Source organism: Eleutherodactylus coqui, chromosome 8, assembly GCF_035609145.1.
Source record: "Eleutherodactylus coqui strain aEleCoq1 chromosome 8, aEleCoq1.hap1, whole genome shotgun sequence".
Lineage (NCBI taxonomy): Eukaryota > Metazoa > Chordata > Amphibia > Anura > Eleutherodactylidae > Eleutherodactylus > Eleutherodactylus coqui.
The window spans coordinates 2,603,262-2,616,668 of NC_089844.1; positions in this window are offsets into that span (position 1 = coordinate 2,603,262).

Below are 13,407 nucleotides of genomic sequence, written 5' to 3' on the forward strand. Positions count from 1 at the left end.
ATTTTTTTAGCAAAGGCCCACTGCCTATATTAAATTAATATGTCTTCTGTCCCTGCCTAAAACCACTTCTGTCCCTGGAGTATTACTGCAGGGCGCAATGCTCTGCACGGCCGATATACCAAAAAAAAAAAAAATGTGCACCACTGCAAAAAGCAGCCTCCACAGTACTGCACACGGTTAGATGTGGCCCTAAGAAGGACCGTTGGGGTTCTTGAAGCCTACAATAACTCCTAACACTCTCCCTATAGCAGCTCCAACACAATAGCACTTTCCCTCAGCTATGTCAGACCGCATCTGTGGCGAGCCGCGGGAGGGGCCGATTTTTATACTCGGGTGACACCTGATCTCGCCACCCACTCACAGCAGGGGGGTGGTATAGGGCTGGAACATCACAGGAGGAAGTTGTAATGCCTTCCCTGTCTTTCAATTGGCCAGAAAAGCGCGCTAACGTCTCAGAGATGAAAGTGAAAGTAACCCGAACATCGCGTGGTGCTCGTTACGAGTAACGAGCATCCCAAACACGCTAATATTCGATCGAGCATCAAGCTCGGACGAGTACGTTCGCTCATCTCTAGTAATTATTATCCCTGGAATAAAATCAGAAAAATCAACATATTAGATATCTGATCTATTGATAAAATATAGAAATACCCCTTCAAAAGTATAGAAAGTATTTTTTAAAAAAAATAAATGAAGAACACATGCTGCATCCCATGAAAATAAAAGGGAAAAGACAACATTTTTATTTATGCTGCTGTTTTTGAAAATATCAACAATGCACATATCGACTTAAGATAACCCTATATGATTCATAATGGTCATTTTAATATGAAAACATATGCATCTTAATCTGATGAAAATAGCCGTTACCCCTGAACATGTAACCCCTATGAGGGTCACATGACCGCTCTGGGAATGGCCACCTCATCACTGACAATATGGCGCATCATAACGCTGTGTCCCCCACTATCCAGCAATTAGATCACGTGACCGCCCGGGGAACAGCCACGTTGTCATCAACGTCATCGCGGATCATCACGCTGTGTCCCATGGTCTCTGGATTCTAGACCTTGTGGCGCCGATCACGTGACAGCGCATGACACGGTGACGCATTTACGCAACGTGACATCATCTCGTCACGGCGTAATGTCGCGGACAGCGCCCCTCTCTTCCTCCTATCAAAGGGATTTATCGGAAGCGTGGCCCCCGATGGGAGGACCCTCAATGAAAACATGCAATATGAATTAATGTCTTTAGACGAATCGCAGCAGGAAAAAAACGATCGGTAGGCATAATGCCCCTTCTTATAAATAGATAAGATCAGATGGATATACTTTATGCTCTATACACTAATAGAAAAGAGGGATATACCATTATTGATAAAATGTAATCCCGCCCCTAAGTGACACGATTGGCCTAACATTGTGATATTCCCTCCCAAGGAGGAGCTAAGTTTGCTTTATAAGGATTGACTTCCGAACAGCGCACAGATAGCCCTGACCTAACATCAAGGCCAGAGGCGCTACCATTTTTCTCTTAGGTTGTGGATACTTTCCTAGATATAGGCAGATGGAAGTGTATGAAGCTTTAGTGAAGAGAGGTGTATTCATACTATGAGCAACGGTGTACCAATCTGGACACGATAGCTCTTGATACACTGCGGGCTATCATATTATAGGAATTATGCTATAATGTTCATTCCTATATTATACTAGATCAGTAACATACTGAGTGACTACCTGCTTAATCTAAGCTGCACTCCATCATAAGTATACTGATCTCCTAAACAATAGAGCTTTCATACTCCTGCCTACTAGGACCACTATAAGAGTTTCACATTAATATTGATTTAAGACTCTAATTCTGGAACAGATATCAAGTTTCAATATACATGGTACTAACTCAACAAAATCTCCTGATGACCTGCCCATATGAGCGGTGAAACGCGTTGAGACTGTAAAGAGACTACAAAGTACTATTGATCAAGCTTATGTGCACTTGAATTGAATCAATAAAAGATCAAAAAGTATCACGAGATTGTAAAGAGATCACAAAGTAACAATGATCAAGCTTATGTACGCTTGAACCGAATCAATAAAAGATCAAAAAGCATCACATATCGAGTAGGTGTTTGCTCATAAGATCACAATTCACCACTTGGAAGTAAGCATGGAAGCCCATTGTCCATTCTAAGAGGGCTCATGCTTGATTCTCTTTACGCAACAATCATACAAGAGACAATGAGCACTTGGGCAACTGAGAACTGACAGCTAATGGTATTCTTAACAATTACCTGTGACTCATGTCCTCTTAAGATGTCATTCTTTCCTGTATCAAGTGGGTATATATACCAAATTCCCACATGTTATGTAATTTCACTGTTGAGTAAAACTGGAGATATGGGATGCACTTGATTTCATCTATCAAGGCAACTAAATATCAATACAGTTTACCAACAGTGATCTACTCCACAACGAAAAAGTTGTTAATAGGGAAAGATATCTAGGAAAGGAATTGATATACCGATATCCGCGTTCTAGAATTATTTTTCTTGATAAACTATCCTACCACATTGCCCTAGCTTTCATCAGATTTAATCTAATAGTATGCTATGCCACCTCTGCCTATGATGAAGAAGAGGGAATAATTTGCAGGGAGCAAGTGGTAGAAGTCTCCTCTTGAGACTTGTACACCTCTGGGAATATAGAGGTCTGTGTGTAGTGCCCTATTTGTGCTATATGTGTTTTAAGGTTATCTAATAAAAATAATTGATTTTATATTTAATTTCGTCTAAACTGTGAAGGTACTTTCAGGATGATGCCCGGCCGAATCTTTGTAAAACAGACCAGCTGTAAATAGGGACGCGTGCGTTTGATCATTAGAATTAAAAATAGTCTTGATATTTGCTCCATAGCTATAAAGGTTATCCAAATGCGAGATTAGCCAATAACCCAATGTCTTGTCCACTTGATTGAAAAGCGTGGCTACAGGATGATTAATAAACCACACACGAGCCCTGTCAGGGATGGCTGTTTTATCTTGTTTCACTATACAGCAAGTTAGTGCTAGAGGGTATTATTTAAGACGTAATAATATTCACCGCTACCTAATATGAAGAATTCCAACGTGGTGTTGTTGGTGAGTGATGTGATAGGCTGCACTTCAACAAATAGAGATTTTTCAATACTCATTTGCGTGGGCGGTATGGTGAAAATATCCAATTCAGATTTGGTGCACTCTTCAAATCCATCGTGTATAAAAGACTTGTTAGAGAATTAAAAGATGTCGTCTGCTGCTCGTCTAACGGGTTTCTGACGGCGTTGTTTTTTGCATGAAGTAGTTTTATCCATGAGCAGTGGGTGAAATCATGCTACAATCCATCTTTTTCTTTTATGGGTATTTTTTGCAACTAAAACAAGGCCTGATTTGCACTGTTCTTGCCGCGGTGGATTGAGCCTATCCATAACAGCCGCTGAAACAAAGGTGACCACATCTCTAGCGATATTTTTGACAGCTGTCTTTACATGAGGCTTTACTAATTCTAAACCTTTTCTGAAAAGAGGAACAGCCCTTCGGAAAAGCGATTTAAAGATACCCGCTATTCCTGCGCCAATCATATACTAATTGCCCTGAAACCCGTCTAATTTGCTTCCTGACTGCGCAAGATAGTAATAAGCAAACTCTGCTGGATCGCCGTATACCCTCTGAGACAGAATTTTTAGTGTTGTGAATCGTTGCGCGGCCTAAAATGTAATTTGTACTATGCTTTTCCTGTACCTGAATTTAACAGGTGCATTTTGGTCTGATGAAATGGACATTGTAACTGTGTCAAAATGTTGTTTGCACACCAGCACGTAATCAGGGCGATTGTAGTGGATTGTCACAATGTCGCTGTTTTTACCACTGATTTCAACGGTTCTTAAAAGCTGTGCAAAACTGTCGCCAAAAAAGTGATGTTGTATGATATCGGTGTACACAAATAATGTGTAAAACCCTGCTTTTATGTCTGCGTATTGTCTCCATCTTTCTGGCATATTACCAGCAAAACCTTCATTATACTCAGGCAGGCCTAACAGAACCGACAATTTATGACCTGGTGCAAAGTGAACCGTTGGTGAATAGGTAACTGTAACAATTCTTTTTACTTCGTCATAGCGTAGCTTAAAGACCTGGCTTGTTATCCTTAAAACTTCAATTCTATCATTTATGGCTCTTGTCAAATCACTGACGCTAGAATCAAACCCCGCCTTCACATAATATTGCCTAAACACGTTGCCCTCTTTAGCGGTGAAAAAGTTGCCGTCGTTCGGCCCAGTCATATCCCATGTATGAGGATACTGTATCTCGGTTAGTGCCACATTGTAAGTTCCCAAGAGGGGAATCAGCGTCGCTAGTTTTGTAGTGTGAGTAGAAATTGTGTTTTCAGGGTAGATTTTGGAAGATGCGTTACTAGGAAGAGTTATAAAAAAGGACCCCGATTCCATGGCCTATGCGGATGTCAACTGATTTTCATCAACCCAGCAGTTAAATTTTTTAGGGTACCGGAGCCACTTTACGTCTTTTCTTCAATATTTTTTTGATCCGGTAGACGCGGTTCTCATCCGCAGATACCTGCTGTATTTCCTCTTTATAAAAAGAACCCTCTATCGCCTTGCCGCTCAGGTCGATTAATTTATACAGCAGTTTTTGAAATTGCGTATTAATAGAGGCTATGATAAAAATTTTGTCAGTGTAAGTTTGCTCATAGTCTTTCACAAATGTTCCTTTATACTGCAAAATCCTTACATGATCCCTGATTTTTAAAGAAGGCTTGTCAGGCTTTGAGTTCAGAATATTGCTGTAGATATTTTGCCAAATTCTTAAGGAGTTCTATTTTGTGACCAGCACAGGACAGCATCGAATAGTACAATGGTAAGTTCGGTTATAACTGGATACAAGCACCATGAAATGTTGATATAGCAAAATGTGTTATGTGTGAGATAACGTCACATTCGGGATTTTAAAGTGCGATTAAAATGTTCAACCAATGCAGCTTTTACGTTATTACTCGTAAAGTAATGGTATATGTTGTATATTTTACAAAGCCGTTTCATGTGTTGATTCGAGAATTCTTCGGGATCCGTACATATTTTTTGCGGTACATGACTGCCATTCTCAAATATCAGCTCGAAGGCTCTTGCGATGCCTGCTCCTGATTTGGATGCTAATCCAACGCACCAAGTGTATTTTGATAAAGCATCTATAACCGTTAAAATGTATTTTATTCTATCTTTTTTTTTTAGAATACTATATTAAACACACGAGGTCAGATTGCTAAAGCGAATCTATATCAGCCACAATTATTTTATTTCTTGCAAATTTCTTTGATTTGCTTGTGAAGGCTATAACAATTAATCTTTCGCAGCCTTTCTGTAATTTCACGTTGATTTGTACCCTTAAGAGAGCTATGAAATTTTTCAATTCCGGCGAAAGACCCTAGACGTGATGCTGTAAAATATTGGCGCTGCAATATGCATGCAACCCGTGGAGAGGGCATGTTGGTAATAGTATGGAGGGGCATGTAGTGCTTTAATTACTCCCAGCTTTTTTTAATCTATCACATTTTGATTCTGTCAGCCACAGAATCATGTTCTGTGATTACAGAACATAGAAAGCCATGTACAGCGCTTTAATTACTCCCAGCTTTTTTCTGCTTTAAACATATGACAGAACATAGAATGCCATATTCAGCATAATGGCATTTACAAGGTCTTTCCATGTGGCTAATTCGCCGTGACAGTAAGACCTTCTGACCTCTTGATTCAGCTACCCAGATACATTTGTAATAAATAAAATCTAGATGCTGGTGTCACAGATCTGATTAATTAGAGGCAAAAACATCTACCATCACACATAGGAACAATGAATGCCCGTTATGAGTTAATTGCAACAAAGTTAAGTCATTAGCCAGGGGGCTAATTTACTATGACAGTAGCTGAAGTTTGGGACCTTCTGACCCCTTGATTCAACCATCCTGATACTTTTAATAAATAAAATCTAGATGCAGGGATCACAGAGCTGATTTATTACAGATGATAAAAAGTTCCTTTGGCCAGGTGGGAACAGTGGACATTTGTAAATAACTAGAAACACATGTTCTGGACATGTCCTGGTTGGTCAAGGAGATCCTGTATATAAAGAAAGCATTGCAGGCCATATACAACCAATTTACAGGGAGCCACCTCATCTTCTGAATTTACAGAGACAAACCATCTCCTGGACCTCTCAAAACAGTGTTGGAAAAGGTAGTACATTGCTTTTTATTTTTGTATTAATGTATAAGGATAAACATATTGTTTTATTAATATTAATTACATTTATATATATATATATATATATATATATATATATATATATATATATATATATATATATATATATATATATGCATTGCATAGTAGTGTATTTGTTTTACAAATTAGTGTTCTAATAATATTACCGTATTATAATAATTAGATTATATGTATATTTTTAATATATGTGCCTTAAAATCTGTACGATATAGCAGCGTGTTACTAAAGCTATATTTGTTTTTAATAATTATAGCGGTTTATTAATATTACCGTATTAAAATAATTGGATTATATGTGTATTTTTTAGAGATGAGCGAGCACACTCGTCTGAGCTTGATGCTCGTTCAAACATTAGGGTACTCAAGATGCTCGTTACTCGAGTCGAACACCACGCGGTACTCGAGTCAATTCCATTTCCTTCCCCGCATGTTTGGCGCCATTTTCTAGCCAATAGACATGCGGGGAAGGCATTACCACTTCCTCCTGTGACTTGTCAGCCCTATCCCACCCCACAGCATAGAGTGGCTGGTGATTTCAGGTGACCGCCAAGTACTTAAAGTGGTCCCACCCGCGGCTCGCCTCAGACACACGCTGGCAGAGGTTAGGGAAAGTGCTGCTGCTGATAAAGGGATAGTGTTAGCGTAGGATCCTGTCTTCAAGAACCCCAATGGTCCTTCTTAGGGCTACATCTGACCGTGTGCATTATACTTGTGGCTGGCTGGGAGTTGTAGTGCTTCCATTTTTGTATTACGCATCTAGGCCTGTTTGCAGTCTTTCAGGAATAGTTTTTTCAGGCTGCAGTGCCGTACAACCAGCTCTCACCGTGAAACTGCACTCAAATATTTCCTAGCCTACTGCAAACGACTTCAGTTATACCCTTCTGTGTCTGCAGTGCATTAGACAGAGGTCTCACCGCTAAATAGTACTGTAATTTTACTGGGGCCACTGCAAAGTATTCCAGCTCTGCCGCTGTGCAGAGCATCCCACAATACCCTTTCCTTGGTGGGGTTGAGATCGCCGCAGTTACCAGCACTATCCACTGGCTTTAGAGTCTTATCCCACTCCACACAACCTCTATTATCCACAAGTCTCTGCGAGCAGTAAATTACTCCTAGGTATCAGTGCAAGATAGCGGTCACAGCATAGAGCCTCCGCTATCTACAAGTCTCTGTGTGCGGTGAATTAAGCCACAGTTGTCAGTGCTGTACAGTGGGGTAATTTATTTGGGCCCTGCTCTATTCTTAATCCGCCATGATGAGAAGTAGGGGTAAGGGTCGAGGACGTGGACACGGACGAGGACGCGGATGACCAAGCGATGGTGTGGGCACAGGCTGAGTTTCTGGTCCAGGTTGATCACAGCCGGCTCCTGCAGGATTAGGTGAGAGGCAAATTTCTGGGGTACCCAGGTTCATATCTCAATTTATGGGTTCGCGTGGTAGACCTTTATTACAAACAGAGCAGTGTGAGCAGGTCCTGTCGTGGATGGCAGAAAATTCGTCCAGCAATGTATAGACCACCCAGTCTTCTACGCAGTCCACTACTCCCGGCTTAGGGACTGCAACTCTGAATACTTTGGCTGCTGCTCCTCCTTCCTCCCAGCCTCCTCACTCCATGAAAATGACTTGTTCTGAGCAGGCAGACTCCCATGAACTGTTTTCGGGTCCCTGCCATGAGTGGAAAAAATGGTTCCTCTCTCACCTGAGGAGTTTGTCGTGACCGATGTCCAACCTTTGGAAAGTTCCCGAGGTCCGGATGATGAGGCTGGGGACTTCCGGCAACTGTCTCAAGAGCTTTTTGTGCATGAGGAGGATGATGATGATGAGACACAGTTGTCTGTCAGTGAGGTAGTAGTAAGGGCCGTAAGTCTGGGGGAGGAGTGTACAGAGGATTCGGAGGAAAAGAAGCTGTACGATGAGGTGACTGATCCCACCTGGTTTGCTAAGCCTACTGAGTAAAGGGCTTCAGAGGGGGAGGCAATTACAGCAGCAGGACAGATTGGAAGAGGCAGTGGGGTGGGCAGGGGGAGAGACAGGGCCAGAGCGAAGAATCCCCCAACTGTTTCCCAAAGCACCACCTTGCACCAAGCCTCCGTGCAGAGGGCTAGGTGTTCAAAGTTGTGGATGTTTTTCAGTGAGAGCTCGGGTGACCGACGAACAGTGGTGTGCAACCTGTGTCGCACCAAGATCAGCTGGGGAGCCACCACTACCAGCCTCACCACCACCAGCATGCGCAGGCATATGATGGCCAAGCACCCCACAAAGTGGGATGAAGGCAGTTCACCGACCCCGGGTCACACCAATGCCTCTTCCCCTGTGCCCCAACCTGCCACACAGATCCAATCCCCCTCTCAGGACACAGGCACGAGCATCTCCCGGCCTGCACCCACACCCTCACCTCCACTGTCCTCGACTCCATCCAGTAATGTCTCTAAGCGCAGCGCTCAGCTGTTGCTAACACAAGCATTGGAGCGAAAGCACAAATACGTCGCCACACACCCGCACAAACAAGCTTTAAACGTGCACATTGCCAAATTAATCTGCCTGGAGATGCTGCGGTACTGGCTTGTGGAAACTGAGGCTTTCAAAAACATGATGGCTGCGGTGATCCCGAGCTACTCGGTCCCCAGTCGCCACAATTTTTCCCGGTGTGCCGTCCCAGTCCTGCATCAGCACTCTCCCACAACATAAATCGTGCCCTCACCAACGCGGTTACTGGGAAGGTCCACTTAACCACCGACACGTGGACAATAACTGGTGGGCAGGGGAACTATATCTCCCTGATGGCACATTGAGTGAATTTGGTGGAGGCTGGGACCGAGTCAGAGCCTGGGACTGCTCATGTCCTACCCACACCCAGAATAGCGGGTCCTACCTCTGTGCTGGTATCTGCGGCATTTTATGCCACCTCCTCCAAACCCTATCCCTCCTCCTTCTCTGCCATCTCTACCTCTCAATTAAGAAGTGTGACCACGTCGCCAGCAGTCGGTATCGCGCAGCGCGGCAGCACAGCGGTGGGCAAGCGTCAGCAGGCCGTGCTGAAACTAATCAGCTTGGTGACAAGGGGCACACGGCACCCGAGCTGTTGCAGGGTCAGACAGAGCAGATCTACCTCTGGCTTTCGCCGCTGAGCCTCCAACTGGGCATGGTCATGTGTGACAACGGCTGTAACCTGGTGGCGGCTCTGCAGCTCGGCAGCCTCACACACGTGCCATGCCTGGCCCACGTCTTCAATCTGGTGGTTCAGCAGTTTCTGAAAAACTACCCCCACTTGTCTGTTCTGCTCGGCAAGATGCGCCGCGTCTGCGCACATTTACGCAAGTCCACCACGGACGCTGCCACCCTGAGGACCCTGCAACATTGGTTTCAGCTGCCAGAGCACTGACTGCTGTGCGACGTGCCCACACTGTGGAATTCTACGCTGCACATGTTGGCCAGGCTGTACCAGCAGCATAGAGCTATAGAAGTATTCCAACTGCGGCGGAGTGGTAGTCAGTCTCCGCAATTTTTTACTGAGGAGTGGGCATGGATGGCAGATATCTGCCAGGTCCTCGGAAACTTTGAGGAGTCAACCCAGATAGTGAGCGGCGGTGCGGCAATCATTAGCGTTACCATCCTGCTGCTTTGCCTGCTGAGAAATTCGCTGCAAAGCATAAAGGAGACAGAGGATAACAGTATGTCCCTTGATAGCCAGACCACCCTCATGTCTATATCTCAGCGTGTTTTGGAGTAGGAGGAGGGGGAGGAGCAGGAGAAGGAGAGGGAACAGACAGCTAGGCACACTGCAGAGGGTACCCATGCTACTTGCCTCTCATCTGTTCAGCGTGTATGGGCTGAAGAGAAGGAGCAGGAGGAGGAGGAGGAGGAGGAGGAGGATCCTGAAAGTCATCTTCCTAGTGAGGAGAGCGATGTGTTGCGTACTAGTACCCTGGCACACATGTTAGGCTGCCTTTCTCGTGACCCTCGCGTTAGACGCATTCTGGCCAACATGGATTAATGGGTGTACACCCTTCTCGACCCTCGGTATAAGGATAACCTTTCCACTGTCATTCCCAAAGAGGAAAGGGGTACGAGAGTGATGCAATACCACAGGGCCCTACTGGGAAAAGTGATGCTAAAGTACCCATCTAACAGCGCTAGTGGCAGAAGACGCAGTTCCGAGGGTCAACTAGCAGGGGAGGCGCAGGGATCAGGCAGCATGTCCAGCGCAGGCAGGGGAACACTCTCCAAGGCCTTTGCCAACTTTATGGCTCCCCAGCAAGACTGTGTCACCACTCCCCAGTCAAGGCTGAGTCGGAGGGAGCACTGTAAAAAGATGGTGAAGGAGTAGGTAGCCGATGGTACCACTGTCCTCCGTGATGCCTCAGCTCCATACAACTATTGGGTTTCAAAGCTGGACATGTGGCACGAACTTGTGCTGTACGCCCTGGAGGTGCTGGCCTGCCCTGCCGCTAGCATCTTGTCAGAGATGGTGTTCAGTACAGCTGGGGAAATCATCACGGATAAGCGTACCCGCCTGTCAACTGCCAGTGCCGACATGCTTACACTCATAAAGATGAACAAAGGCTGGATTTCCCCAAACTTCTCTTCTCCACCAGCAAAGAGCAGCATTACCTAAACATTCTTTTCGCTGCAACTGTGGATGCAAGCATTAGCGGAACCTAAAGATTCTTTTTGCGATAACCGGAGAAAAAAGCATTCTCTATCACAGGAAAAAAAGGGGGAATTAGCTTTGTCAATCACTCTCTGATATTATTACTCCTCCTCCTTCTCCTAAAGCAGCATGTCATCACGCTGAACTGCCAATTTTTCTGTTGCCCAAAAGGCTGTTTTGTTTTTTTTTTACAATTTTTTAATGTTGTTTCAAAAGTATTGATACTTTAACATAAACCAATTTTTTTCACAGGCCTGCCTCCAAGCTCTGTTGCAAATTAAGCAACAGCAAGCTGTATCCTTAAAAAATGTTTCTGGGTTTCACCTGCCCTCGCGGTTGCTGTGCACCAATTTTTCTGGCCCTCGCCTATACTGTTATCTAACTATTCCGGCCTTCGACTACACTCATGGTACACCAATGTTTCATTGGTTCGCCTATACTTTTACTACAGAAATGTTACTCGGGTCTGCCTATACTTCTGCTCCAGAAATGTTACTGGGGTCTGCCTATACTTTTGCTACAGAAATGATACTGGTGTCTGCCTATACTTCTGCTACAGGAATTTTACAGGGGTCTGCCTATACTTCTACTACATAAATGTTACTGGGGTCTGCCTATACTTCTGCTACAGGAATGTTACTAGGGTCTGCCTATACTTCTACTACAGAAATATTACAGGGGTCTGCCTGTACTTCTGCTACAGGAATTTTACAGGGGTCTGCCTATACTTCTACTACAGAAATGTTACTGGGGTCTGCCTATACTTCTGCTACAGGAATGTTACTAGAGTCTGCCTATACTTTTACTACAGAAATGTTATAGGGGTCTGCCTATACTTCTGCTACAGGAATTTTACAGGGGTCTGCCTATACCTTTGCTACAGGAATGTTACAGGGGTCAGCCTATACTTTTACTAAATAAATGTTACTGGGGTCTGCCTATACATCTGCTAGAGAAATGTTACAGGGGTCTGCCTATACTTTTACTACAGAAATGTTACTAGGGTCTGCTTATACCTTCGCTACAGAAATGTTACTGGGGTCTGCCTATACTTTTGCTACAGGAATGTTACAGGGGTCTGCCTATACTATGGGTGCACAAAGACTTCCCATCACAGTGTTTTAACTATCTGGCACAAATACACTGACTGACTAGGGCAGAAATGTGGGCCGTGCCCATTATTGGGCACTCTGATTTCTTCCTGTGTAATACCATCTTTGTGCACTGACAGCATAGGCGAGCCCAAGGAACTCAAAGACTTCCCACAAGGTGGAGACTGGGACCGAGCCTGACCCTGGGCCCGCTCACATACTACCCACACAGACTATAGCGGGTCCTGGTCATGGTTTATTGGCCTTGTAATGCCACCTCCTCCTGCTTGGGGTCAGGAGATCAGTACTGGGCAACATGTATTTTCTCTCGTGTTACCACAGTTATCTGATACACTGGTTTGGGCCAAACAAAAGGAGCGTTACTGCATTAATGAGACGTTCACTGCTGTACTAGCATCGGAGTCTGCTTTATGCCCACGATTGCTGAGCGTGTGAGCAAAGGCCTATGTCCTGGGGGAAATGCAACTTCTTTCTGGTTAATCTAGCCTTTGGAGCGATGAAAACAACTGTAACTGATTTAATGAGACCTTCACAGCTGTACTAGCATCGAAGTCCGCTTTATGCCCACGATTGCTGAGGGTCTGGGCAGAGGCCTATGTCCTGGGGAAATGCTACTGCGCCAGGTTTGGCCCGTGGAACTTCTTCCTGGTTAATCCAGTCTTTGGAGCGATGAAAGAAACCGTAACTGATTTAATGAGACCTTCACAGCTGTACTAGCATCGAAGTCTGCTTTATGCCCACGGTTGCTGAGGGTGTGGGCAGAGGCCTTTGTCCTGAGGGAAATGCAACTGCGCCAGGTTTGGCCTGTGGAACTTATTTCTGGTTAATCCAGTCTTTGGCACGATGAAAGCAACCGCAACTAATTTAATGAGACCTTCACTGCTGTACTAGCATCGGAGTCCGCTTTATGCCCACGATTGATGAGGGTCTCTGCAGAGGCCGAGGTCATGGGCGGAGTGAAAGTCTGCCATGTTTGGGCACTGTAATTGCTTCCTGTTTAATACTTTCCTTGGGTCTCATGGGCTCGCCTATGCTGTGGGTGCACAACGATTTCCCATTGGGGTGTTTTAGCTATCAGGCGCAAATACACTAAATGACTTAGGTAGGGCACAGACGGCTTTCCTAGCACGTCGTTCAGCTATCTGACACCTACACAAAATGAATTGTGTGGGGACACATGGATTTCCCATTGCTATGCAACTCACGCACCTTGGTGGAGGCTGGTACATCAATCTATCATCAATTCTCAACAGCATTGTGGCCTATCGCCCACACTTTCAAAGAGGGTTGCTGCCTGGCCCTGCCAACCCTCT